This window comes from Notamacropus eugenii, chromosome 6 (genome assembly GCF_028372415.1).
Source record: "Notamacropus eugenii isolate mMacEug1 chromosome 6, mMacEug1.pri_v2, whole genome shotgun sequence".
Classification (NCBI taxonomy): Eukaryota; Metazoa; Chordata; class Mammalia; order Diprotodontia; family Macropodidae; genus Notamacropus; species Notamacropus eugenii.
The window spans coordinates 82,861,940-82,887,303 of record NC_092877.1 but is presented as its reverse complement, the minus strand read 5'-3'; the positions used below and the strand labels follow the sequence as shown (position 1 = coordinate 82,887,303).

The 25,364-nt window shown below is 35.6% G+C and overlaps 1 pseudogene; it reads right to left on the bottom strand.

Moving 5' to 3' along the window:
- Nucleotides 1-10,543: 10,543 nt before the first annotated feature.
- LOC140512069 (nuclear receptor-binding factor 2 pseudogene) lies at nucleotides 10,544-24,951 on the bottom strand (annotated as a pseudogene).
- Nucleotides 24,952-25,364: the final 413 nt, after the last annotated feature.

The following is a 25,364-nucleotide window of genomic DNA, read 5'->3' as shown; positions in this document are numbered from 1 at the left end:
TAACTTATTTTTCATGACTGTTTGCTGTCATTTTTCTTCCCAATTTTTCTTCCACCTTAAAAGAGGTGGTTTTGATTGATTTTCAAAATTCTTTTTGAACATCTTTATGAAAATTGAAAAATAAATTATATATGTATGTATATATGCATGTATATATACATATATACATATATACATAAATACACACATATATACATTTTTACACACACATATGCATATATATATGTCTCATGAGTTATAAATATCATCTTTCCATGAAGGAATGTAAACAGTTCAACTTTAATGAGTTACTTATGGCTTCTCTTTTCCATGTTACATTTTCAAGTTTCTCTTGATTCTTGTATTTGAAAGTTATATTTTCTGTTCAGCTCTGTGTAAAAACAAGAACCCCAACATATGTGGGGGAAGGGGAAGCTGCTACTACAGGTTCTTTGATCTGCTTTTCAAAAAGGAAGGGTAATTTTTATGGGGTTAACAATCTCCTTTTATCAAGCACTTATATCATTCACCAATAGAAAAGGTACAAAAAGGCAAATGAAAACAAACAGATAGGCTTCCAATTGTCTGACCATTACTTACATACACAGTTACCCGATATAAAAGAACCAACATTTGGGTTTTCAAAGCTAGGGGGGTTTCTTAGGGGCTTCCCAGAGTCTCATCTGGCACACAAAGCTTCTCCAATAACTAAGACTCAAAATAAAATCTCACCCTCAGAGTATTTATACATTTGTTTTTTAGAACCAGAGACCATCATCACCCTTGAGAACCAGTGCCTCATGAGAAAGTTAACAAAAGGTACCTGCCTTCCTACAAATCTTCCCAGGCCCATTTTTGGGTTTATAAGATCTTCTTTAATCAAATTAAAATAATTAACATTGCAAATATGTATACTGTTTCTAGTTAAAGAGACTATTGTTTCTGTACTTTATGTCTAGTAAAGATTTGGTTGATAAAGACAAAATTCAAGACTGTACTAAAACAAAGCCAGCAAAAGACTATACTTTGTTTTCCATTACACTCAGTTATTTTCAACCAGAATGCTTGGAAGTCTTCTATTTTATTGAATTTCCATTTTTTCCCCTGAAGTAGTATATTCAGTTTTGCTGAGGAAGTGATTCTTTGTTTTAGTTCTACCTCCTTTGAACTCTGGATTATTGTATTCTAAGCCCTTCAGTTCCTTAGTGTAGAAGTTGTTAAATCCTTTGATACCTTAAATGTATTTCTATAGTCCTTGAATTTTTTCTTTCTGGCAGCTTATAATATTTTTTTTTTTGATGAGAACTCTGGAATTTCACTCTAGAATTTTTCTTTTTTGGAATCTCTTTTAGTAGGTGATTGGTGAATTCTTTCCATTTCTTCTTTACCCTCTGGTTCTTGAATATCAGGCAGTTTTCCTTGATAATGTCTTGGAAGATTATGTTTTAGCTCTTTTTTGATCATGTTTTTCAGGGAGACATATAATTTTTAAATTATTTCTCCTCGATCCATTTTTCCAGGTCAATTATTTTTCCAATGAGATATTATCCATTGTCTTTTCTACATTTCATTTTTTGCTTTTGTTTTATAATTTCTCATAAAGTTGTTACCTTCCATCTGCTCCATTCTAATTTTTAAAGAACTATTTTCTTCAATGAGCTTTTAGAGCTCCTTTTCCATTTGACCAATTAAACCCTTTAGAGATTTCTTCTCCTTATTGGCATTTTAGAGCTCTTTTTTCCATTTGGATTAGTCTGCTTTTAAAGGTGTTATTTACATCGGCATTTTTGGGGTCTCCTTTAGCAAACTGTTGACTTATATTTCATGACTGTTTGCTCTCATTTCTCTTCCCAATTTTCCTCCCACCTCTCTTACTTGATTTTCAAAATTCTTTTTGAGCTCCTCCATGGCATAAAACCAATGCATATATTTTGAGGAAGCTTAAGGTATAGAGCCTTGACCTTGTTATCTTCCTCTAGTTCTGTGCTTTGATCTACCTCATCTGAAAGGACGGAAGAAAATACCTTTTCACCAAGAAAGTAGCCTTCTATGGTCTTGTTTTCCCCCTCTGGGGCATTTTCCTGACCAATTATTTGACTTTTGAATCCTTTGTCAAGTGGAAAGTATACTATCCCAGGCTTCAGAGGCTTTGTGCAGCTATTCTCTGAGATATCTCTAGGTACCTAAATGTTCTCAGTTCATCCAAAGTGGCATAGTCAAGGGAGAAGTATTTACTTCTCTCTTGGCCTGCACTCTGTTGTGTGAGTAACCACACATACCCTTTTCTGCCCTGAAACTGTGAGTAGGATTCCCTCTCTACAGCTACCACCAACTCTGCCACATCAGCACTGTTCCTCATCCCAGGAGTGCCACTCAGGGCTGAGACCCTGATCAATCACTTGATTCCCCCATGGCCTGTAGGGTGACAGCTCCAGAAGTGGCTGTTACTGCAGCAAAGCCTATATTTGTCCTGAGACTGGGGTTTTGGACCTTGGTTCCCTCTCACTCAGATGAAAGAACTTTCTCACTGATATTTGAAGCTGTCTTTGGTGTTGTGGTTTGAGAAATATTGAAACTACAGCACTGTTTATGACTTAGTGCCCTGAAGCCTAATGCAGTCCTGTCTGTGCTGGCCTAGCACTTCATTATGAACCAAGTGCGATAGACCTTTCCTGTCAGCCTTCTAGGTTGTCCTGGACTGGAAATCTGCTTCATTCTATCATTTTGTGGCTTCTGCTACTTTAGAAATTATTTAGAGTCATTTTTTACAAATGTTTTAGGGCTTTGAGGGGAGAGCTCGAGCAGGTTCATGCTTCTACCTCAAAACACTATTTTTTTAAGATGGTAAAATTTATAAAATCAATTAATCTAAGTAAAATAATTTATGACTTCTCCTTCCAACATTGAAATGCCACTACGTAATTACAGAATTTTTTCATTTCTAAGTAGCATTATGATTGAAATTTGACTGTGTTAAACAAGCTTTTTGTAGTAAATGCAATATTAAAGAAAGAAAAACACCCAAAAGCTTTCTTTAACAATGAGTTACATATCCATAGAAGAAGAGTTTATAGTTGAAGTAAATTCATAACTTGTGCCATGTAGTATGAACAGAATACCCAGGGGAAGTTAAGTATTCATGATTTATAGTTTGCTATCTACTGACAACCTGTCATTAAAAAACAAAATGAAAAAGTTTATACCTTCATGATACCTATGACAACTTCCTCTGTAAAACAATAGATTTTTGTGAATCAAGATTTATAGTCTTACACTGAAGAATAGATACTTTCTCCAGGGCAGCTAGGTGGTGCAGTTGATAGAGCACCAATGCAGGAGTCAGAAGGACCTGAGTTCAAATCTCACCTCAGAAACTTGACACTCACTAGCTGTGTGACCTTGGGCAAGTCACTTAAACCCAATTGCCTCATCCTGGGTCATCCCCAGTCATCCTGATGAATATCTGGTTACTGGATTCAGGTGACTCTGGAGGAGAAGTGAGGCTGGTGACCTGCACAGCTCTTCCTCACTCAAAACAAAGTCAAGTGCAAGTAATGTCATTATTTCTCTGATGGCATGGTTGTCTTCGGCAATGAAGGACAAACACATAGATACAGATAGTTTCTTAGTAAAGTAACAGGTAATTACTTTTTACCATTGATGATAGAAAGTATCTAGGGGAATTAAAATGTTTGCAGAGTTCAGGTCTTTGTCTTAGTGTTAAGAAACCCCATCTTTCTCTAGATATTTTAAATAAAAGGAAAAATGTCTCTCTTCTTTTATTGTTGCAATTCAATCCTTTCTGAAAGCAGCAGGATACAATAAATATCCTTTTGGAGTTCCTTTTACTTTTATGATTTGAATAGCTGCAGATAAATTGCCTGGACAATGTTGTGTTTTTGGTATACATTCAATAACTGCAAATTACTTTGATTTGAAGTAAAGAAGATTGAAAGCCTCACACTTATTTGAGGAAAAATAAGTTTGTCTTTGTAGAATTGTAGGGATGAAGAAATAAAGAATGATTCTACAAATTCACTACAACAACTTCTTTTAAGTTGAGCACATTTGTTAGGATCTCTAAGGATACCTGAAAAGTGTACCAAATAAAATGTATGTCAAAAGTTTCAGAAATAAACCTACTGTAGTGATCCTTGAAACTTAAATGTGAGTTAAAATGAGGCAGCAAAGGAGAAAGATGGGAATGAATTAGGTTCCCTTCAGATTCAATATTGAGTTTCCATATGGCATAAAAAAGCTGACAGGTCTGCAGTTATAAAAAAACAGCCCTTATGGAGAAAACCCCTCCATCCTGGCAGGGTCTATGTTTTGATAGATTTAACTGGGACAACTTCTAAATACTTTGTGAAACTAGGTTGGAACTAATGGCTATTAGCTCTTACTATTTTAGCTCAAATAGGTTGCTGTTTTTCTTTTGGGAAGCAAGACCTGTTGAAAATCCCAAACAAGAAAACAAAAAAAACCACTAAATGACCACAAAATGTAGACCTTTGTGATTCATTACATAACACTGTCACCCAGGCAATATTCACAGCACTGAGGATGGCTATGAATATGCTCTCTTAGTTCTGAATCAAGAAGTATGTAAGACTGTCCATATAGAAAGCAGAAGGAAAACATTTATTCAGACATCATAAAGCCAAATCCCAACACCAGAAAGTTAAATCTGTCATGGTAACCAAGAAGTCAATACACATTAGCACTGCAGGGGACCAATGAGTTTCCAAGCCTCCCCTTTGCCCCTGCATCTCACAAGCAAACACTCAGGAGCCTTGCTGTTCCTGTTGATCTGCATCTTCTCTCCTCTGCCCCAACCACTCTCACTAACTTCCTCCTGGTTCTGTTCCGCTCTTCTTATGCCACCCATTCGGCAAGCTCCTCCTACCACATGTGATTTAGGCTTCCAGATGATTTAAGAAGGTCACATGAGTCCATTAATGAATGAGAAAGATCTTTCCATTTAAATTGCTATTACATGCACTTTTGCTGTTGTTCAGTCATGTCCAGCTCTTTGTGAACTCATCTGGGATTTTCTTGATAATCATACTAGACTGATTTGTCATTTCCTTCAACTCATTTTATAGAAGTGGAAAATAGGGCAAACAGTGGTAAATGACTTGCTCAGGGTCACACAGGTAACAAATGTTAGAAGCTAAGTGTGAATTCAGGTCTTCCTGACTTCAGACCTAGTGCTAAGTCTACCACATCACCTAGATGCATATTTCATGTGTCTTTTATCATGGCAAGCCTTGAATAAGACATAGAAATGGGTCATGCAGTCAAGGTTAACACAAATTTCAAAAGGATCTATAAAATGAAGGATTTATTAAGTTTCAATGTTACATTTGCTATGAACCTGGGAATTGATGGAGTGCAATGAAAGTAAAATGTTATTATACCTTCAAAATCAAATCACAACACTGCAAAGCATTTTAAATTAATAAACAAACTTTGAGGGGTTGCAAAGCTTGCCCAAATGACACAAATGTACCGCTATTTAAGCACATGCTAAAAACTTTCAAGGTTATAATTAAGTGCAATTTAATCACATAATGCCATATTATCTCTTTTTAAAAACAAATCATCACTAGGGATTTGGAACTTGCTTTGCTTTTAACACACATATTCTATTGTCCTTGCTCCATTCTCCCCTTAACAGTCCTGATTCAAATCTCTCCTTTATCTTCCATGTTTGTTAGTTGGCCTTCAAAGAAAAAATTTGTTTATTTTAGGCAATTCCATCCAAATTCACAGTGAGTAGTTAAGGTACCAGTCCTTGAAATCCAACATGATCCCTTGTTTATTTTGTACTATTTGAGTGGATGGAGGGAGAGTTTCCATTGCTCAATCAAAATAGAAATTTAGTTCATAAGACACACTGCCTTCTGTCTTTCACCTCTATTTTCTAAAGGGTTTCACCTGTTGGCAACCCATTTCACCAAATACAAAGTTTCTTCTGTTTAGCACATTTATTCAAGATAAACAAGCCTAAATATAATCTTTCTTGTTTCATTAATGACAAAGGGCAAAGGGAAATTTCTATGGACAGTAGCAATAATATGTAAGGAATGGGCTATCTTCCTTTCAAAATACTTGTAATTATGCTCCAAGTAGCTTTCTTCCCCACTGATGGAATTTTAAAATCTCTTCTCAGGTCTCATTTTCACAAAGCAAATCTGTAGAAGATTTAATTACATTTACTTAAAAATAATCATCCCTGTCTATAGGGCTATGTTTATTTTTGCCAAATATATTATTTATCCTTGTATTCAATTTTTTTTTTCATTTTCATGCATTCACCAAATATTTGTCAATGATTCTTTGATCATGCGCACAGCAGCTAGGTGGTACAGTGGATAGAGCACCAGTGCAGGAGTCAGGAGGACCTGAGTTCAAAGCTCACCTCAGATACTTAACACTCACTAACTGTGTGACCATGGGCAAGTCACTTACACCCAATTGCCTCATCCTGGGTCATCTCCAGTCACTGGATTCAGATGACTCTGGAGGAGAAGTGAGGCTGGTGACCTGTACATCCCTCCTTCATTCAAAACAAAGTCAAGGGCAAGTCATGTCATTATTTCTCTGATGGCATGGTCTTTGGCAACAAAGGATAAAAACACACAGATCATTTTCATACATTTTAAAAAATGTGAAAGTAAGTATATGAGTGAGTAGTCACATATTCTCCCATGAATGTTTTAATTTTTATTTTTGTGAATGATGATCCTTCTGGCAAGATAGGATAAGTCTAAGCCCATTTCCCTTTTACTCAAAAATAGAAGAAAATTCAACTAAAAGAAAAGAGAAATAACAAGAAGAGAGGAAAAGGAAAGAAGTGGTAGCAAAAAAATCCCCAATGAAGTATGTAGTTGCCCAAAGGAAAAGGAGGTGTGAAGGGAAATCTCTGGAAGAAGTAGAATTTAATTCTGAAGAAAAAGAAAAAGCAATAAAAAGAAGAATAATTGATGGGTTGGAACAGATGTCTGGGAAATGTTAGTAAAATGGTGAAAAAGCTAAAAACAGATAATATAGAACAGCTAGAAATCAAACATGAATTGATATAGCCAGAAATATCAGAGTTAACTCAAACAATAGCAAAATGGAGGAACATATCTGTAAGTCAAACAAATTAACTTTAAAGACAGAGCTAGCAAAACCATCTTAGAGTCATTGATTTCCTTGGGAATTTAAATCCCAACACAGTAAGAATAAAAAATGCTTTTTTACTGCACTTGAGGAAATCTAAAAGAAAAGTGTTCTAAAGGACTGAGAGCAAGGCATATACTAGAACCCAATGTACATTAACAGCAAATAATACAAGGTTTAATTCAGAAAGAAATGTTGCTGTTAAATTCAAGACATTTCACTTCAAAGAAAAATAGATTCTGCAAGGGTTAAAACAAGCTCACTTTGTAAGGAACAATATTTCAAAATAAACAAACCCCCAATGCTTTTCATAAATGACTTGAAATTAAAATTCAAAATAGAATATGACACAACAGAAAAGTAAAGAAAAAATGAATTGAACACATGACAAATAATTTGTCTAGTAAGGATGAGCATAACCCTAATGGTAATACTTACTTTAAAAAGAAAGTAGAATTAATGACTTCTATGGATTACTTTTGCCAAAAATGAGAATTGAAAAGGACATTTGAAATGCCAACCGTGAGGACAAATGCTATTCAAGAAGGATAATTTCAAGCATTTTGAAGAAGTTAAGAAATGGATCAATACTTACATTCTGATGTAACTGATGATGCATATAGACATAATTAACACTTTCAAAAGGAATCTTAAAATTATTATTATTGCTTATGGAATTTTGGATAAATTAAATAGCTTTGCAGTGGGGGTCAGACATATGTCCAGAATACCTCAGATGGTACCTCCACATGTAAAGTCATCAAGAATACTACTGTAATTGTCATCATGAAGTTTTGAGTGGTGTCTTATATACTGTGAAACATGATTATACATTCTATAACTCATTTTAGTGAAGTATCATGTATAAAAAAGGAGAGACTCTGATCAGAGTCAAAGGCTTTTGAAAACAATTTATAAAGCTTCAAATAGGATGATTTTTTTCCTACATTTGCTTCTAGAGTTGGGGTGGAGCAGGGTTCTTAGCAAATACTTTGTTCATGACTTCTGGTGAAGGGTGTGGACTTTTAGACCTAGGGAATTTCAAAAGGTCTAGAGAGTGTTCCATAAAAAGAGAGTTGTCTGAGTCTAAGTCAAGGTTCTCAGACAGCATATAAAAAGTGGTCTTGAAAGGAGAGATAATAGGAAGAAAGAAATAATTATCATGTTAACACTATGTGCCAGGCAGTTTGCTCAGTATTTGACAAATGTTTTCTCATTTGCTCCTCATAGCAATGCTGGGAAAAATGTTATTATTATCCCTGTTTTATATTTGAAGTAGGTATAGATTAAATGACTTGCCCACAGTCATACAAATGGCTAATGTGTGAGGCAGATTTGAACTCCTAATTCAGTGTTTTCTAACCACATGACTGCCTCTAGACTGCCAGAGAAGCAAGGAATGATCTTTGGAATGACTTTTGGAATCTGCAACCAGTGGAAGTTGAAAAATGAACTTCTCTTGCAAAGATGCACCCTTTGAATGTGGGATTGGAGAGACAAGCGCTGTATTAGGAAATAAACTAAGGTGAGCTTAATTCCCCAGAGACTGAAGTAGTGTAGGTAAGAGTATGAACCAAGGATTTGAAGGAAATATTTTCATGTCTCTTCTGGATGCTTCACTGAGAAAATACCACTAGATTTCGATGGGCAGAACCAAGATACTGGAGTAGAGAAAGCACCTATTTGAGCTCTCCCAAAATTTCAGTCCAAACAACTTTAAAATAACACCTCATTTTTAAGGCCATAGTGAGAAATTCTTCCAAGCCAAAACACTTTAGTAGATCTGAAAGACAGATCTGTGAAAAGGATATGGAGGTTTATATGAAGCCCACAAAGATGAGACCCTAGAAGTAGGACCAGATGGTGGTATTGAGAGAAGCAGCAGTAGCTTCATGAACTCAAACCAAAGAAAGTAAAGATACTTGGTATTGACCAGAAAGATCACAGGGGAGCCCTGTGCTAGCACTGAATGCATAAAAAGATGCTATTTGGCGAATCTATTGCCTTTATGTACTTCTGAGTCATAATTCAAGGTTGGTAAGTGACATTTTAAATCAAAAAGGAGGGGAAACACTGCGAATCACCATTGGTTTAGATTCTAAGGGATAAAGGACCTTGAGGTGCAGCAATAATTATAATCCCAAGGGATCAGGATCCCTTCCTGGGTATGGGTCAGAGTGTAGACCAGGAAAGCAGTGATCAGACCACTACTCAAAACACAAAAAACTCGGAACTAGCTCTGAAACCAGCTCTGCGAGAAAGCTTAAACTTGCAACAGTTCCCCTCCTACCCCTACAATGGTAAGAGTTCAACTTTAACATAAAGTTTCAAATCAAGAAATGAAATTGTGAAAATGAGCAAACATAAAAGAATAGTATTACGACAGGAATGATCAAGGAAAAAATTTATAAGGAGACAATGAAATCAAAAGGACTATAAGAAATGTATCAAAGAAATAAATAGACACAGATTCTCCAAGAACTCCCAGAAGCACTATCTTTTTTTCAAAATTAAATAACACTGGAAGAAGAAAAAAATTTTCAAATAAAGGAACAAATGAATATATAAAAGCAAGATAAACATATTGAAGAAGATATTGATGTAAAAATAGAATTGACCAAGTTAAGGAAAAAAAAAAAAACTCCTTAAAACACTGAATTGGCCAAATGGAAAAAGAGGTCAAGAAGCCAACTAAAAATAAACAGAAAAATAAATAAATAAATCCTTAAACATTAGAATTGGACAAGTGGAAACTAATGACTCCATAAGATATCAAGAAATGATAAAAAGTTAAAAAATTACTAGAAAATGTGGACTATCTCACTGGAAAAACAGCAGATCTGAAAAATAAATAAAGGGGAGATCATTTAAAAATTATGCTACTATCTGGAAGACATGAATTAAGTAAAGTGCCTAGACATTATAGTTCAAGAAATTTTTTAGACACAATTATTTTATTGATTTCTTCAAATCAAATACTGCCAATTATCATTACTTTTATTCATGCATCATTCGAAATAAAGGGATAAGTCCTTGGGTATTTTTAAATGCTGCATAACATTTTAATACAGCAAACAAAAAGTTAAAACTTATGATGCACCCTGATTAATTATGTAAACCCATAAGAAAAAAAAAAAAAAAGCAGAACTAATAAAAAAGTAGCAACTGCCACCTACAGCTTCCTCAGCCCTGGCCACTCCCGAGGCTGTGCTGGGTGCTTCAAAGTGACTCTTCTCTAGGACCTGGCCAGGCCTCTTCTCCAATACTGGTCTGTTCAGAGAGCCTTCACCTAGCACATCCAGTCATTAGCCTTGTGGTTTTCCCTTTTCTCTGTTTTCACTATATCATTTCCTTTCCCTCACCACCACTGCTTTATCCCCTTGTGACTGTCCATTTAACCATTCATGAGTCCTTTCAGAATATGTTCAGGGAGCTCCAGGACTGGTAACTCTGGGGATAGGAAGTCCAAGGGAAGAAGGTTGGGATGGGAATGTCCTTGGCTTTCCCTGTGCTGGCTACAAACTCCTTCCAGGGAGAAGAGGCTACAGCAGTCTGTGCATGGGGAAGAGGCTCCCTAATTCTGATTTCTCTACAAAATCATTATCTACACCCAATTGCTTTTCTGCAGGAGGCTTATGGAACCTGGCCTTTTCAGCTCAAAGTTGCTTGTTTTCTCTCCTCAATCTTTCATTGTGGGTCACAAGAAACCACATGTAGCTTCAGATCAGCAGTCTTGGTTACCTGCTCTTCTATTGTTATTTTCTCTTCTTTGTGGACTTTGCTGCGAGGACACAGCTGTGTTGGGTCTTTCCTCTGCTTAAGAAGAAAAATAAGAGTGTCTGAGTCCCTATTGAGGACCCATGACACTGTGGCAGAGCTAGACTGTTGAGACCTGGGCATGCTTGGGCCCTCAGACCCATCCTCAACCAGGGGGGCTTCTGGAGATCAGAAGATGAGAGGTTCATCAGGAGTCTGCTGTGCTTTCCACCTTTCCTCTCCCTTTGCCCTTTTCCTCCTCTTCTGAATGACAAGAGTTGTTTCATGTGGCTATTCCTCTGTAATTCCGGTGATAACTGCATCAGCTTCATGGCTTCAGAAAGCAATGGAGTGGCCTTTTAGTGACAAAAATATGACCTTTTCATATTTCCCTGCAACTAATGACCCATCTGCTGTCCTGTTCTGCTGTTGAGCCAGATTGAAGGGCCTGCCTATTATTTCTATATTCCCTAGGGAAGGGAGCGACAGCAGCACCCCTGCTCATGGGGCTCACGGAGGTCTGGGAAAGATCAGGTCTCAGATGACTCCAGTGTCTGGTCAGCCCGACTGTGATCCATGCAGCTGCCATTACAGCTACCTCCTCCCCCTCATCAGACTCTGCTGCACTGTTTCAAGAAATTTTTGAAGAAAACTGCCACAGTATTTTAGAACCAGAGGGTTAAACAGAAATTGAAAGAATCAAGTGATCACCTGCTGAAAAAGACCTCAAAATTAAAACTCTAAGGATTATTATAGCCAAATTGCAGAGCTTTTAGGTCAAAAAGACAATATTTTAGGCAGCCAGAAGGAAATCATTCAAATATCATGGAGCAACACTTAGGATCACATGAGATTCAGTAACTACTATGGTAAAGGAGCAATGGCCTTAGAATATGATATTCCAAAAGACAAAAAGAACTCAGATTGCAACCAAGAATAGTCTACCTAGAAAAACTGAGTATAATGTTTCAAAGGCAAAAAAAAATTAATAATGAACCTGAGGATTTTAAAGTATTTCTTATGAAAGACTAAAGCTGAATAAATCTTTGGCTTTCAAATGTAATATTCAAAGGAAGCACAAAAAGAAGCATATGGAAAGAACTCATAAGGAAATCAATAACATTGAACTGTTTACTTTTCTGTATGGTAAGATGATACTAGTAACTTCCAGTAACTTTATCACTATTAGGACAGTTAGAAGGATTCTCCTTAGAAAGAGGGTATGGGAATGAACTGATTATTTTGAGAGGTTTAAACAATGGATTAAACTTACATATGCATAGACATACATATATATTCAATTAGTAATAAAAATCTGTCTTTCCCACTAAGGAAGTAGGACAAGAAAGGGACACAGAAGGCAGTGAGTGGAAGCAAAACAGACTTTAAAAGAGAAACAGGATTTAGAGAAAAAGAGACAGAGACAGAGAGTGATAGAGAGAGAGAAGGAAAACAGAAGAAAATAGGATGGAGGAAAATGCAAACTTAGTAATCACAACTTTGAAGGTAAATAAAATGATAGCAGAATGGATTAGAAACTAAAATCTAACAATATGCCATTTATTAGAAATTACTTGAAATAGAGTCATACACATAGAGTTAAAATAAGGGATTGGTGCAGAATCAATTATTCTTCAGTTGAAATTAAAAAAAAAAATACAGGAGGAGTGATCATTATCTCAGAGAAAGCAAAAGTAAAAATAGACCTAATCAAGAGGGATAACTACAACTTGCTGAGAGACAATAAAGTAATACCAATACTAAACATAGATGCATCAATTGGCACAGCATCCAAATAATGTTTTGATGATTTATTTTTGTTACATTTTAAATTCTGAACTATCTCCCTCCCAATTCCACTTTAGAGAAGGCCACCATTTCGTACACACAAATGTGTATGTTTGTATATATGTATGTACACACAGCCAAGCAAATATATATATATATATATATATATATATATATATATATATATATATATATGTGTGTGTGTGTGTGTGTGTGTGTGTGTGTGTGTGTATACCTATACGTAAACATCTGTACAAATGTAAAAACATTCTATGTATACTTATATATATAATTTATTCCATATGCAATATACTATATTTGTGTATATGAAATATATTATAGATTTATATCTATCTATCTATATGTGCATGGATACATAGATTTATTCTTTATTATTGTGTGTGCATATGTAGGTGTGTATAAAACCATACTATGCATACTTCTATACATACGTTCTTTCTCTAGAAGTGGCTGGCATCTTCCTTTATAAGTCCTTTGTAGTTGATTTAAATATTGATTATACTCAAAATTACATATTTGTATATATTTTTTGAACAATAGTGCTGTTACTATGTACAATGTCCTCCTGGTTCTGTTCACTTCACTCTTCATAATTTAATGTGTCTTTTTTTTCTAAACATGCCATCATTTCTTTCAGCACAGTAGTAGTATATCACAATCACATACAACATACACAAGAACTTGTTTAGCCATTCCCCAAATGATGGGGATCCTCTAAATTTTCAGTTCTTTGCCACCATAAAGAGAGCTGCTATAAATAATTTAGAAAATAAAGATTATTCTCTCTTTTTCTGATATTAATAATATTTCTATGACAGTATTGAATATTATTGATGATAATGGAAATTCTTGTTTCATTCCTGATCTTACGGTGAAGGTATCCAGATTATCTATATTGCAAATAATGCTTGCTGATGATGTTAGGTAGATGCTTCTTATCCTTTTACAGAAAAAGTCTATATTTATGCTTTCAAGTGTTTTTAATAGGAATAATTGTTGCATTTTGTCAAAAGCTTTGCTGCATGTATTGATATAATTATATATTTGTTACTTTGGCAATTGATATAACCAGTTGTGTTATTACTTTTACTTATGTTAAATCACCCCACTATTCCTCGTATGCATCTCATTTGGTCACAGTGTACAATCTTGGTGATATATTGTCATAGTCTCCTAGTTAGTATTTTATTTAGGATTTTTGCTTTCATATTGATTAGTGAAAATAATCTATAATATTCTTTCTCCATTTTTTCCTCTTCCTGTTTTAAGTATCAGCACCATAATGATTTCATAAAAAGAATTTTTAAGGGTTCCTTCATTGCTTGTTTTTACAGATAATTTATTTAGCATTGGAATTAATTGATTTTTAAATGTTTGGTAGAATTCATTTGTAAGTCCCTGTGCTTTTTTTTCTTAGGAAGCTCATTCATGGCTTGTTCAATTACTTTTTTCTTTACAAAAGAGGTTTATTTAAATGTTCTATTTCCTGTTCTGTAAATCTAGACAGTTCATGGTTTTTTTTTGGTAAATATTCCTCCATTTCGTTTCAACTGTTAAAAATTAAATTAATCAAAATTAAAAATTAATTGGACAAAATTTTTATTTTTTGATAATAGTGATTTACTATTCTTTCCTCTTTTAAAAAAATATGTTAACCAATGGTTTATCTACTTTTTCATAAAACCAACTTCTAGTTGTATTTATTTATTCAATGGCTTTCTTACATTTTGATTTTATTGATCACATCTTTAATTTTTAGAGTTTCAATTCAGTATTTCATTAGAGATTTTTAATTTGTTCTTTTTTCTAGGTTTTTAAAATTGCATATCCAATTCATTTGCATGCTCTTTTTCTATTTTATTGACATAAACATTTGGAGATATAAACTTTTTCTCTGATCACTACTTTTGCTATATCTTATAGGTTTTCATAGAATGTCCTATTACTATCATTCTCTTTAATAAAATTGTTGTTTCTGTGATTTGTTCTTTAATCCATTCATTCTTTATGATTAGGTTATTTAGACACCAATTAATTTTTAAGCTGTGTTTCCATGGTACTTCATTAAATATAATTTTTATCACATTATAATCTCTAAGTGATGCATTAATATTTTTGCATTTAACAATGAAGTTTTTTATGCTCTAATATATGGTGAATTGTTGAAATGGTCCCATATATCACTGAGAGAAAGGTTTATTGCTTTCCATTCTCATTCAGTCCCATATAGATATCTGCCATATCTAGCTTATCTAACATTCTATTCAACTCTTTGACTTCTTTTTATTTTTTTTGTTAGATTGCTCTAGTTCTGAGAGAAGAATGTTGAAATCCACCAGCTGCATACTTATTTCTATCTTTAATTCATTTAGCTTTTCATTTGGATGCTATAGCATTAGGTATACATAGGCTTAGCATTGATATTACTTCATTATGTACATTACTTTTTATCATAATATAGTCTCCCTCCTTTTCTTTTAATTAAATCTATTTCAGTTTTGACTTTGTCTAAGATCATAATTGCTTCTTGTTTTTCACATCAGCTGAAATATAATAAATTCTATTTCTTTGTTTAACTCTATGTGAATCTTTCATTTTAAAATGTGTTTCTTACAAATATATTGTCCAGTTCTGTTTTTTAATCCATTCTGCTATCTGTTTGTATTTTAAAGGAGTATTCATCCCTCTCACATTCAGAGTTATAATTACAAGTTTTGTATTCACTCAGTTCTATTTTTTCTGACTCTTTATCCTTCTTTCCCTGTCTTTTTACCCTATCATTCCTCATCGAAGAATGTCTTGCCTTGATATTTTGTTGGCTTTGACACTACTGAATTTGATTCAAGGTATTATTTTGAAGTTATTTGGAAGAAAAGGTTGGAAGACTTCAGCTTAGTGCTTTGTCCACTTCATCATCTTGGCTCCTTAGCATCATTTTTAACTCTCCTGAGAATTCTTGCTGGATTTATGTCCAATTTGCTTTTTTCCCTTTGAGACTTTTCTGTTATATATTTCACTCCATTGTCTTCTTCTGAGTTTTTGTCTTGATCTTCCCTGTCACCATGTGTATTAGCAAGCATCCTAGCTCACCCAGGATGGCCTGCTAGCACAGGTTCTTTGATATGCTTTATAAAGGAAAGAGAGCTTCAAAGGGATGAGAAAGAAAGGATTGTTAAATCCTTCTTTAATTAAACAGATATAAGTCATTCACTAATTGAGGGGATAAGTTAACACCCTAAAGGTGGAGAAAATGCAAGAGAAATTAGCATAGGGTTTCAACAGTCAGGTCTCTTACTATCTGAACAAAGTAATACAACCATCTACATACACAAAGAAATGGGAGAGAGCAAACCTCTGAATAGTCAGGGAGCTCTTAACAAATGGCTACTCAGAGGCCATCCAGGGAATCAAAAGATTTTTCTCATAATCAAACCCCAAAGCAAAATGTCAACCTCCCAGTATATATAGCAACGACTAGACTCCTGATTGGCTCAGAGTCAGTAGGCACAATGCCTTTTAAACTGAATTCCAGAAGGAAAACAGCAAAAATTCCACTTTGCTTGGGATAACATCATATTTTTTAAAATTGTTCAGTTCTTTTTCTACATTATTTGCTCATTTTTCCAGTCTATTTCTTCACTTCTAAGTGTTTGTTAAAGTTAGGCTCTGGTTTGGATTTTGGTTGTGGGGCTGTAAGGGTCACTATCTGAAACTTCAGGTTTCTTGCACTTCTGTTTTCAGAGCTTGTTCTGAATGGTTAAAAATTTTGGTGCAATCAGTGTAGTATTATCTCAGGAGAAGTGTGGTCACTATTCTCTTGGTCTGTGCTCACTCCAGAAAGGGCCCCTTAATCTCTTTTAATTGCAATCAATAGTGCTCTTCAGGGTCCCTGCTCCATTAGGTCTAGTTGGGATCCTCATTGAAAGCATTTGTCAACATGACTGAAAACATCATGTTTAAAAGTGTGGGACCAAGCACACAGCCCTGTTTCACTCAATTGGTTACTGGGAAGGCACGAGAGCATTGGCCATTATCCAGAACCCAGCCAAACATACCATCATGAAATTGATGTACGTGAACTTCTCTGGACAACAAAATTTTGAGATAATTTTCCATAAGTCCTCATGACTAACAGTGCCAAGGGTCTTTGTGAGATCTACAAACATTGTGTATGGAGTCTGCTCCTGGCATTTCTCTTGAAGTTGTCAGACAGCAAACACCATATCGACTGTTCCTTGGCACTTTGTGAAGCCACACTGGCTCTCAGGTATATGACCATCTTCCAGGTGATGGATCAGTCTATTAAGTAGGACTCTAGTAAGGACTTTGTTGGCAATAAGTAAGAGAGAGATCCCCCTGGGATTGTCAGAGGACAATCTATTCCCTTTACCTTTACAGAGATGGATAATGGAGGCATCCTTGAACTCCTGGGGGATAACTTCCTCTTGCCATATAACCTGGAAAATTTCAGTCAGTTTTTGTAGAGCAATGGTCCCCCTACCTTGTAAATCTCAGCTGAAATAGAATCAGCACTAGGTGCTTTTGCCACATGAAAGGAGCCTAATGACCCTCAAAATCTATTCTTCAGGTGAAAGTTCAGCTAAGGAGGGATTGACTTCAACCTGAGGTAAATGGTCAATGGCCTTGGCATTGATTGATGATGGTCTGTTGAGAACACTATGGAAGTGTTTAGTCCATCTCCCTAGGATCATGTCTTTATCACTAAGCAATGTGACTCCATCATCACTGAGTAGTTGTGATCTTGGTTTTTAGGGTTTTGGTCCATAAATAACTTTCAGGGAATCATGAAAGCAATTTGGATTGTTACTATCAGCATAAAACTGTATTTCATCTACCTTCTTACTGAGCCAGGAATCCCGCATTTCTCTAAACTTTGCTTGTACTTTGCTTTTCATGGAATTAAATGCTGCCTTCTTAGAGGTAGATGAACTATCCTGCTGGTAAAACCTGTGGAGCTCTAGTCTTTCATTTAGCAACTTCCGAATTTCCTCATCATTTTCATGAAACCAGTCTTGGTGTTTGAGAGTGTTCTGACCCAGATGAGCAAATGCAGTGAGTGCTGCACACCAAATATCTAAACGCTGCCTTCTCCTTTTCTGGTCCACTGTTGCCAACTGTGTGTTGACTCAACTTTCCCTCCAAGGTAGCAACAAACTCTTCATGTGAGAGAAGAGCTCAAATATATTGACATTAAATCCTCTGGTAGTCATTTTATCTTGGGAGGCAGCAGTTTTGATGAATGTGAATATTTAGCTTGGAAAGGCTATGTCCAGCACTCTGCACCACACATTGCCTTTGTCACTCATACATCTTGTCTGTCTCTTCTCCTTACAGTCACATAATCTATTAGATGGCAGTGGTTGCAGCATGGATACATCCATGAAGTTATATCGCATTTAAGTAAATGGAAGACAGTGTTGATGATGACAAGGTCATGCAAAGCACAAGTCTTCAACAGTAAATGACCATTGCTGTTGGTGTTTTCAACTCCATGCCTCCCTAGGACTCTCTGCCAAGTCTGGTAGACTGAGCCTGCTCTGGCATTAAAGTCACCCAGAATTATAAGTTTGTCTTCTTTTGGCACATTGAAGATAAGGGTCTCTAGATCTTCATAAAGTTTTTCTTTGACTTCATCAGGTTTTGTCATGGCAGGAGGATAGGAACTGATGATGATAGCATGGCATTTTCCAGCAAGTGGCAATCACATTGCCATGAGCCTGTCATTCACTCATTTTGGCAGGCATGCTGATTAGATTAGTTTTGATTGCAAACCCATGCCAGCTTCACAGTCATGTTGACAAATGCTTTCAGTGAGGTTAAACACGGGATCAAGGTCAGAGACGTCACTGATGGCAAATTCTTTAATTTGAAGAGGCTACAAGCCAAGACCAAAGTAGAGGGAGTGCTAGTGCATGATTTTCTCTTTGCAGATGATTGTGCACTCAGTGCAGCCTCTGAAGCTGAGATACAAGAAAGTACAGAAAAATTTTCTGCTGCCTGTACTAATTTTGGCCTAATAGTTAACACCAAGAAAACACAACATTTGTTGGTTACAACAAATGGAGAAGTTTTGAATGCTGTGGATAAGTTCACTTACCTTGGTAGTGTACTTTCCAGGTACGTACACACGCAATGCCAGAGCTAGCTCAGTGTTTGGGAGGCTCAGAAGAAAACTTTGGGAGATAAGAGGTCTTAGACTGACTACCAGACTGAAGGTCTATAGAGCCCTTGTGCTGACCTCGTTGTTACAGGATTGAGAAACATGGACAGTCTACTAGTGCCATGCCCAGAAACTGAATAGCTTACATTTGAACTCTTAGGAAGATTCTGAGGATCACCTGGCAGGATAAGGTACCAGACACTGAGTCCTTGCTGAAGCTGAACTGCCAAGTATTCAAACTATGCTTTAGAGAGTGCAACTCCAATGGGCTGGCCATATTGCTCAAATGCAAAATGCGTGTTTGCCAAAAAGACTGTTTTATGGAGAACTTGCATGGGGGAGGTGAACACATGGTGGCAAGAAGAAACAATGCAAGGATGCTCTCAAGATCTCTCCCAAGAATTTTGAATTTGACTGCACAACATGGGAGACACTGGCACAGGATCACTCAACATGGCATGCCTACATCAGAAAGGGAACTGTGCTCCTTGAGCAAAGCAGAATTGAAACAGCACAAAGTAAACACAGGATGTGCAAATTTGGAATATCCACCCCAAATATTAACACAGACTATCTGTGCCCAAGCTGTGGTAGAGCATTCTGAAGTCATATTGGTCTGATCAAACACAGTAGGACATACTGAAATTTCACTTATCATGGTGATGTCATTTTGGTCCTCTTCGAAGAAGGACAACAACCAAGTAGGGATACTGCTCCTCAGGGGCCCTGCTCCCTCATTCACCAAATAATTCCTCTCCACCTTTGAACTGTGACCTTTAAATAAGTTTAAATAATGGAGGTGCCAAAGGGCATCAAGTCCTGTTTGGAGTGATGCCAAGTAGTCCTGTGTTCCCTTTATGATCAGTTGCCAGATTTATCCTCTTTTGCTTGAGAGCTCCCAAAGTTTTGGCTGCTCCTCTTATAAACACTCAGTCCCATCACTGACATTGCATCAACATAAGCACCTGAGCAGCTTCTACCTCTACATCACTGACAGATCTCTTTTTAAGACATCTAAAGTTGTCTGAGAGTGATTATCTGAGGTCATCCCAATCATTCCTTTGCTATGCCACTCCAGATTTTCATTCTGGAGTATTATTTTAAAGTTGTTAGTATAACGTTAGGAGAGTTTGGCTGAATGCTTTCTCTAGTCTGCTATCTTGACTCTGCCCTTAGAAGTATGCCTTCTCTTTATTCTCTATATAACTTGTTTTACATTTTCTTCTATTTTTTCATTCCTTTTGACTTCGTTCCCTTGTTTTAAAGTGTCTTGTGGAGTCATTAGTTCCCTGTTGCTGAATATTAATTTTTTAGGAATTATTTTCTTTGGGACTTTTATACCTCTTTTTGCAATTATCTAATTCTGATTTTGTTAGGAGTTATTTTCATGAGTTAAATTTTATACTTCCTTTAACACTGAGGTTATTTTAAAGTTGTTTGGAGGGTAAGATTATGAGAGGTCTGATGGTCACTGTACTCTGCCATCTTGGCTCTGTCATCCTCCAAATTATTCATAATAAGAGAAGCACAAAGTAAAACAATGCTGTAATTCTACCCCACACCTGTCTGATTGACAAAGATAACAGAAAAGAAAAATGGTCCTTATTAGAGTAATTTTTGGAGAGCAGGAAACAAATACCTTATTGGTGAATGCATAAACTTTTCATATTTTCAAGAAACAAAGTTTTTAAATATACTACCAAATAACACATTATCAATCATCCCCCCACCCCGTTTGTTTTCATAGCAATTTCTCTGGTTCAAAGTGAAAACTTAGGGTTGTTTTAATTACATTTCTCTTATTATAAGTGATTCAGAGAACTATATACTATGACACTTGATAATTTTAATTCTCCATTTAAGAACCATTGACTTATATCCTCGGTCACTATTTAAGAATGCATTTTGATATTATATATATTCTTTTACTTATTCAGTGTCTTTTATGAGTATTTATGGCATTTTATAAACAAAATTTGAGCTCTGGAAATAGTTTCCCTTTCTTTCCTATCTTTTCCCACTTTTTTCATTGATAATCTAGAGTATTTGTTCCTCCTAATTAATTTTGCTATTTTACTTAGCTCTCTAATGTGTATTTGAAATAGTCTGATTGGTAACATTAAATCTGTAAATTAACTTTGGAATAATTGCATTTTAATATTTTTCCCTTCTCTGTGCCTGTCGTTATACCTCTGACATCTTTTACTTGTTTTAATGTTATTGCTATATTTCTAGAATTCATTTTATTAGTACTTAGGTTAGGGACCTTTTTTTTTTCTTTTATTTATCTTTTATTTTTTATTTTTTGCAAAGTTCAAACTTATCTGTATTAGATTTGATTCTTGCTTTTAGTTTTGGCTTAAGTACTTTCTACAAGTTCCATTTCTACCTGTGTGATAGGATTCTTAGAGCGAATTCTTGTAATAATTGATCAAAGAACATTTCTGTACATGTGGAAATAATATTTTCCCCTAATATGATGGTTTACATAGAATGTTTTTCTAATGTTGAACTATTCATTCCTACTTTTTTCCATCTTTTGCAAACTCCTCAGCACCAGGACTACTTTTCCCTCAACCCTTTGTTAATACCTTTTAAACTAGTTCTATTTTCTTTTCCGAAATTGGATTATTTAAACTTGTTATTTGATGTTCTGCTACTTTGGGTGCTTTATATTTTTAAAGGTTATCCACTCTCATATGTACTTAAAAAGGCACAAGTAGAGCAATTTAGTTACTAACTTGCATGTAATATATATGAGTATACATTATATTTATACATAATTACATATATTAATATGATAAAAAGTATAAAGTCAAAAATCTGCAAAATCAAGTATTTCTGTTTTTATATCAAAAGTTTGTTTGCTGAGAATTATATTTTGATAATAACCATAAATATATTTACAAGGAAGTTGACAAAAACAGATTGTTGTTTTTTCCTTTCAGCGCAAAAGTCTGACCCTCTACCTTCTCTTTTACAATGAGAAAATTCATAGGAAAAGGATAAGAATATGATTTAAAAGAAAGCTAAGCTCACTTTACCAAACTTAAGTAATCTGGAGGACAGGATCTAATACAATTGTGGACTGGAAATTTATTTAAAAGCAATAAGGTACCTCACACCAAACAAATTTCATAACAGTCAATATTGAATGAGTTATGAGAATACAAATAAATGAAAACATTGTTGATAAAGCTATAATTAGATCAAATTATTCTGAAAACAACATTGAATTATACTAGAAAAGTAATAAAATTGTTCTTCACTTTTGATTTAGATAACCATTAGTAATTATATATACCCTGAGATGGTTAAAGATAGAAAAGCTTAATAAATATCTTCACAGCAGTATGTTATAGTGAATAATAATAATGATAATTATTATAAACCTGGAAACAAAGTGGTTCTGTTAGAAAAATATGAAAATGGGTCAATATAGTTCAGTTCTTATGACTATACATTGCTACTGGAAAAATCATAGAACCGACTATCAGAACCTTTGTTGGCAAGCTAATATCTCTGCTTTTTACTGTGCTGACCAGGTTTGCCACAGTTTTTCTTCAAAGGAGCAAGCATCTTTTAAGTTCATGGCTGCAGTCATTTTCTACAGTGAACTATGAGCCCAAGTATACAAAATATCATAATGCTTCCATTTTTTCTTCCTCTATTGGCCATGAAGTCTTCGGACCAGTTGTAATGATCTTCGATATTTTTAATACTAACCTTAAGCCAGCTTTTGGCTACTGATCATTTACCTTCATTAAGAGACTTTTTAATTTTTTTACTTCTGCCATCAGATTGGGTGGTATCATCTAATTTCCTACTTTAGCATCCCAATCCCATATGATAAATGTGGCATATTTTGGGGGGTCATGTATATTTTAACAGAATTGAGCAAATTATTCTTTATCACAGTAATACTTCTCCAACCACTAACACTGAAGAGTCCAAAGTTGATCAGTTCATTTGTCTAAAGATGATTGCAATAACTGGCAAATTTGACACTGCAGGTCAAAATAAAGCAGGGCAGAGAGTAATAGTACTGTATTTAATATACCAGCATTTGGGAAACTCAACAGTGACCACTGGATTCTAAAAGATCAGTTTACATCCCAATCTTAAAGAAAGACAATGCCAAGGAATGTTCAAATTGGCAGATAATTGTACTCATTTTGCACATCAGCTAGGTATTGCTAAAGATTCTTCAAGCTAGCTTTCAGCAATATGAGAACTGAGAATTTTTGAAGGGCAGGCAGAAGAAATAGAGGCCAAATTACCAAGAATCATTAGATTATGTAAAAAGCAAAAGAATTCTGGGGTGGGGGTGGGGAGAGAGATCTACTTCTGATTCATTGGCTACTCTAAAGCTTATGACTACATAGATTATAACAAAATGTAGCAAGTCTTCAAAGAGATAAAAATGCTGGGTGATCTTATTTGTCTCCTGAAAATCCTGTATTTGGGTTAATAAACAGATAGAACCAAAAAAATGGAGCAACTGATTGGTTTAGGAATGGAAAAAGAGTATGACAAGACTATATATTGTCACCTCATTTCTTTAACTTATATGAAGAGTACATCATGAGAAATTTCAGGTTGGACTAATCAAAAGATGGAAATAAGGTTTCTGGGAGAGAAATAAACACCTGCAGACATGCAGATGATACCACTCTGATGGCAGAAAATGAAGAAGAATGAAGAAGTCTCTTGATGATGCTTAAAAAGGAGAATGTAAAAGCTGGCTTGAAACTTAGTATCCAAAAAACTAAGACCTTGGCAACTGGATCCATCACTTCCTTGCATACAGGGGGAAAAGAAATGAAAGCAATGTCAAATTTTATATTTTGGGGCTCAATGATTGCTGCAGATAGCAACTACAGTCATAAAATTAAAAAAAAAAAGATGCTTGCTCCTTAGAAGGAAAACTGTGGAAAATCTAGACATCCACATAAAACGGAGACATCCACTTTCCAACAAATAACCACATAGTCAAATCCATGATTTTTCAAGTAGCACCATGTGGCTGTGAGAACTGGACTATAAAGTAAGCTAAGCACCACAGATTTAATGATTTTGAATTGTGGTGCTGGAGAAAACTTTTAGGATCTCTTGGACAACAAAGAGATCAAATTAGTCAATACTTTGTACAATTCACAAAATACATTTAGTTCAAATTATTCAAAATTGTGACTTAAATACTTTGACCACGTAATGAGAAGACAGGATTCATTGGGAAAGACCTGATGTTGGGAAAGATTGAAGGCAAAAGGAAAAGGGATCAGCAGCGGATAACTTGAACAGATTATGTCATGAAAACAACAAGTGTGAATTTTGAGACATTTTGAGAGTCAGTGAAGGATAGAAGAGCCTTCAGGTGGTCACAAAGACTCAGATACAACTGAACAACTGAACAACAAGCATTGAACTTCTCTTTTGTCATCAGACACTTCCACAACTGTGCTTCCTTTAGACTTTAATGCAGTGGCTTCATTAGTACTGGAGCCACTTGTAGTCCTCTGCTTTTCCCCAGCAATGTGTGGGACATCTCCCAACCTGAAGGGCTTGTCTTCCAGAGTCAAAATTTTTATCACTTGGCAAAGCCAAGAGTAAAAGCAGGGACTTCCCTGAGCTCTCCTTCAAAGCCCTCCAAATACCTGTAAAAATGACTCTAAACAAACTTAAGAGCTATAGGACCCACAGAATGACAGAGTGAAATATATCCCCAGCCCAAGACAACCTGGAAAGCTGAAAGGAAGTGTTTTTCCTACCTGGCAGGCAGCTTAGCCTAGTCTGATGTGGGCTGTGCCAGCACAGACTGACTAGAGCAGGCTCCAGGGGATGGAGTCACTGGCAACTTTTATATTTTTCAGCTTCTCAACCCAATAATACAGATTAAGGGGAAAACTGTGGGAACTGGGTGAAAGAGGAGTGCACAGTCTGACCAAATTTGGCCCCAGCCACAGGGTGGTGCTGGTGGTGGTGGTGGTAATAGCAGCAGGAGCAACAGCAGCAGACCCTGCTTCTGGGGCTCTGGTCCCACAGAGCATGGGCATTGACGCAATATCCCTGAATCCTGGGACAGTACACTCAATTCCCACCCCCATCCCACTGGAAGCAGAGTTCTACCATGACAGAGTTAGAATGTCAAATATTTAGTTGGAAACATGAGTAAACATGGTAAAAGAATTGCGTTTATAGAATTTTACTTTTCATAAAAACAGCACATATTGTTAGAAGACCAGGGCATACAACCAGAGGAGGACAGCAAGGTCAAAGCTCTTACATTAGATACCTCCAAGAGGAATACAAATTACTCACAGTCCATGGAGGATCTCACAAAGAATTTTGAAAATCAAGTAAGAGAGTGGAGGAAAAACTGAGAAGAGAAATGAGAGTGATGCAAGAAAATCATGAAAACTGAGTCAACAGCTTACTGAAGGAGACCCCCGAAATTCTGAAGAAAATA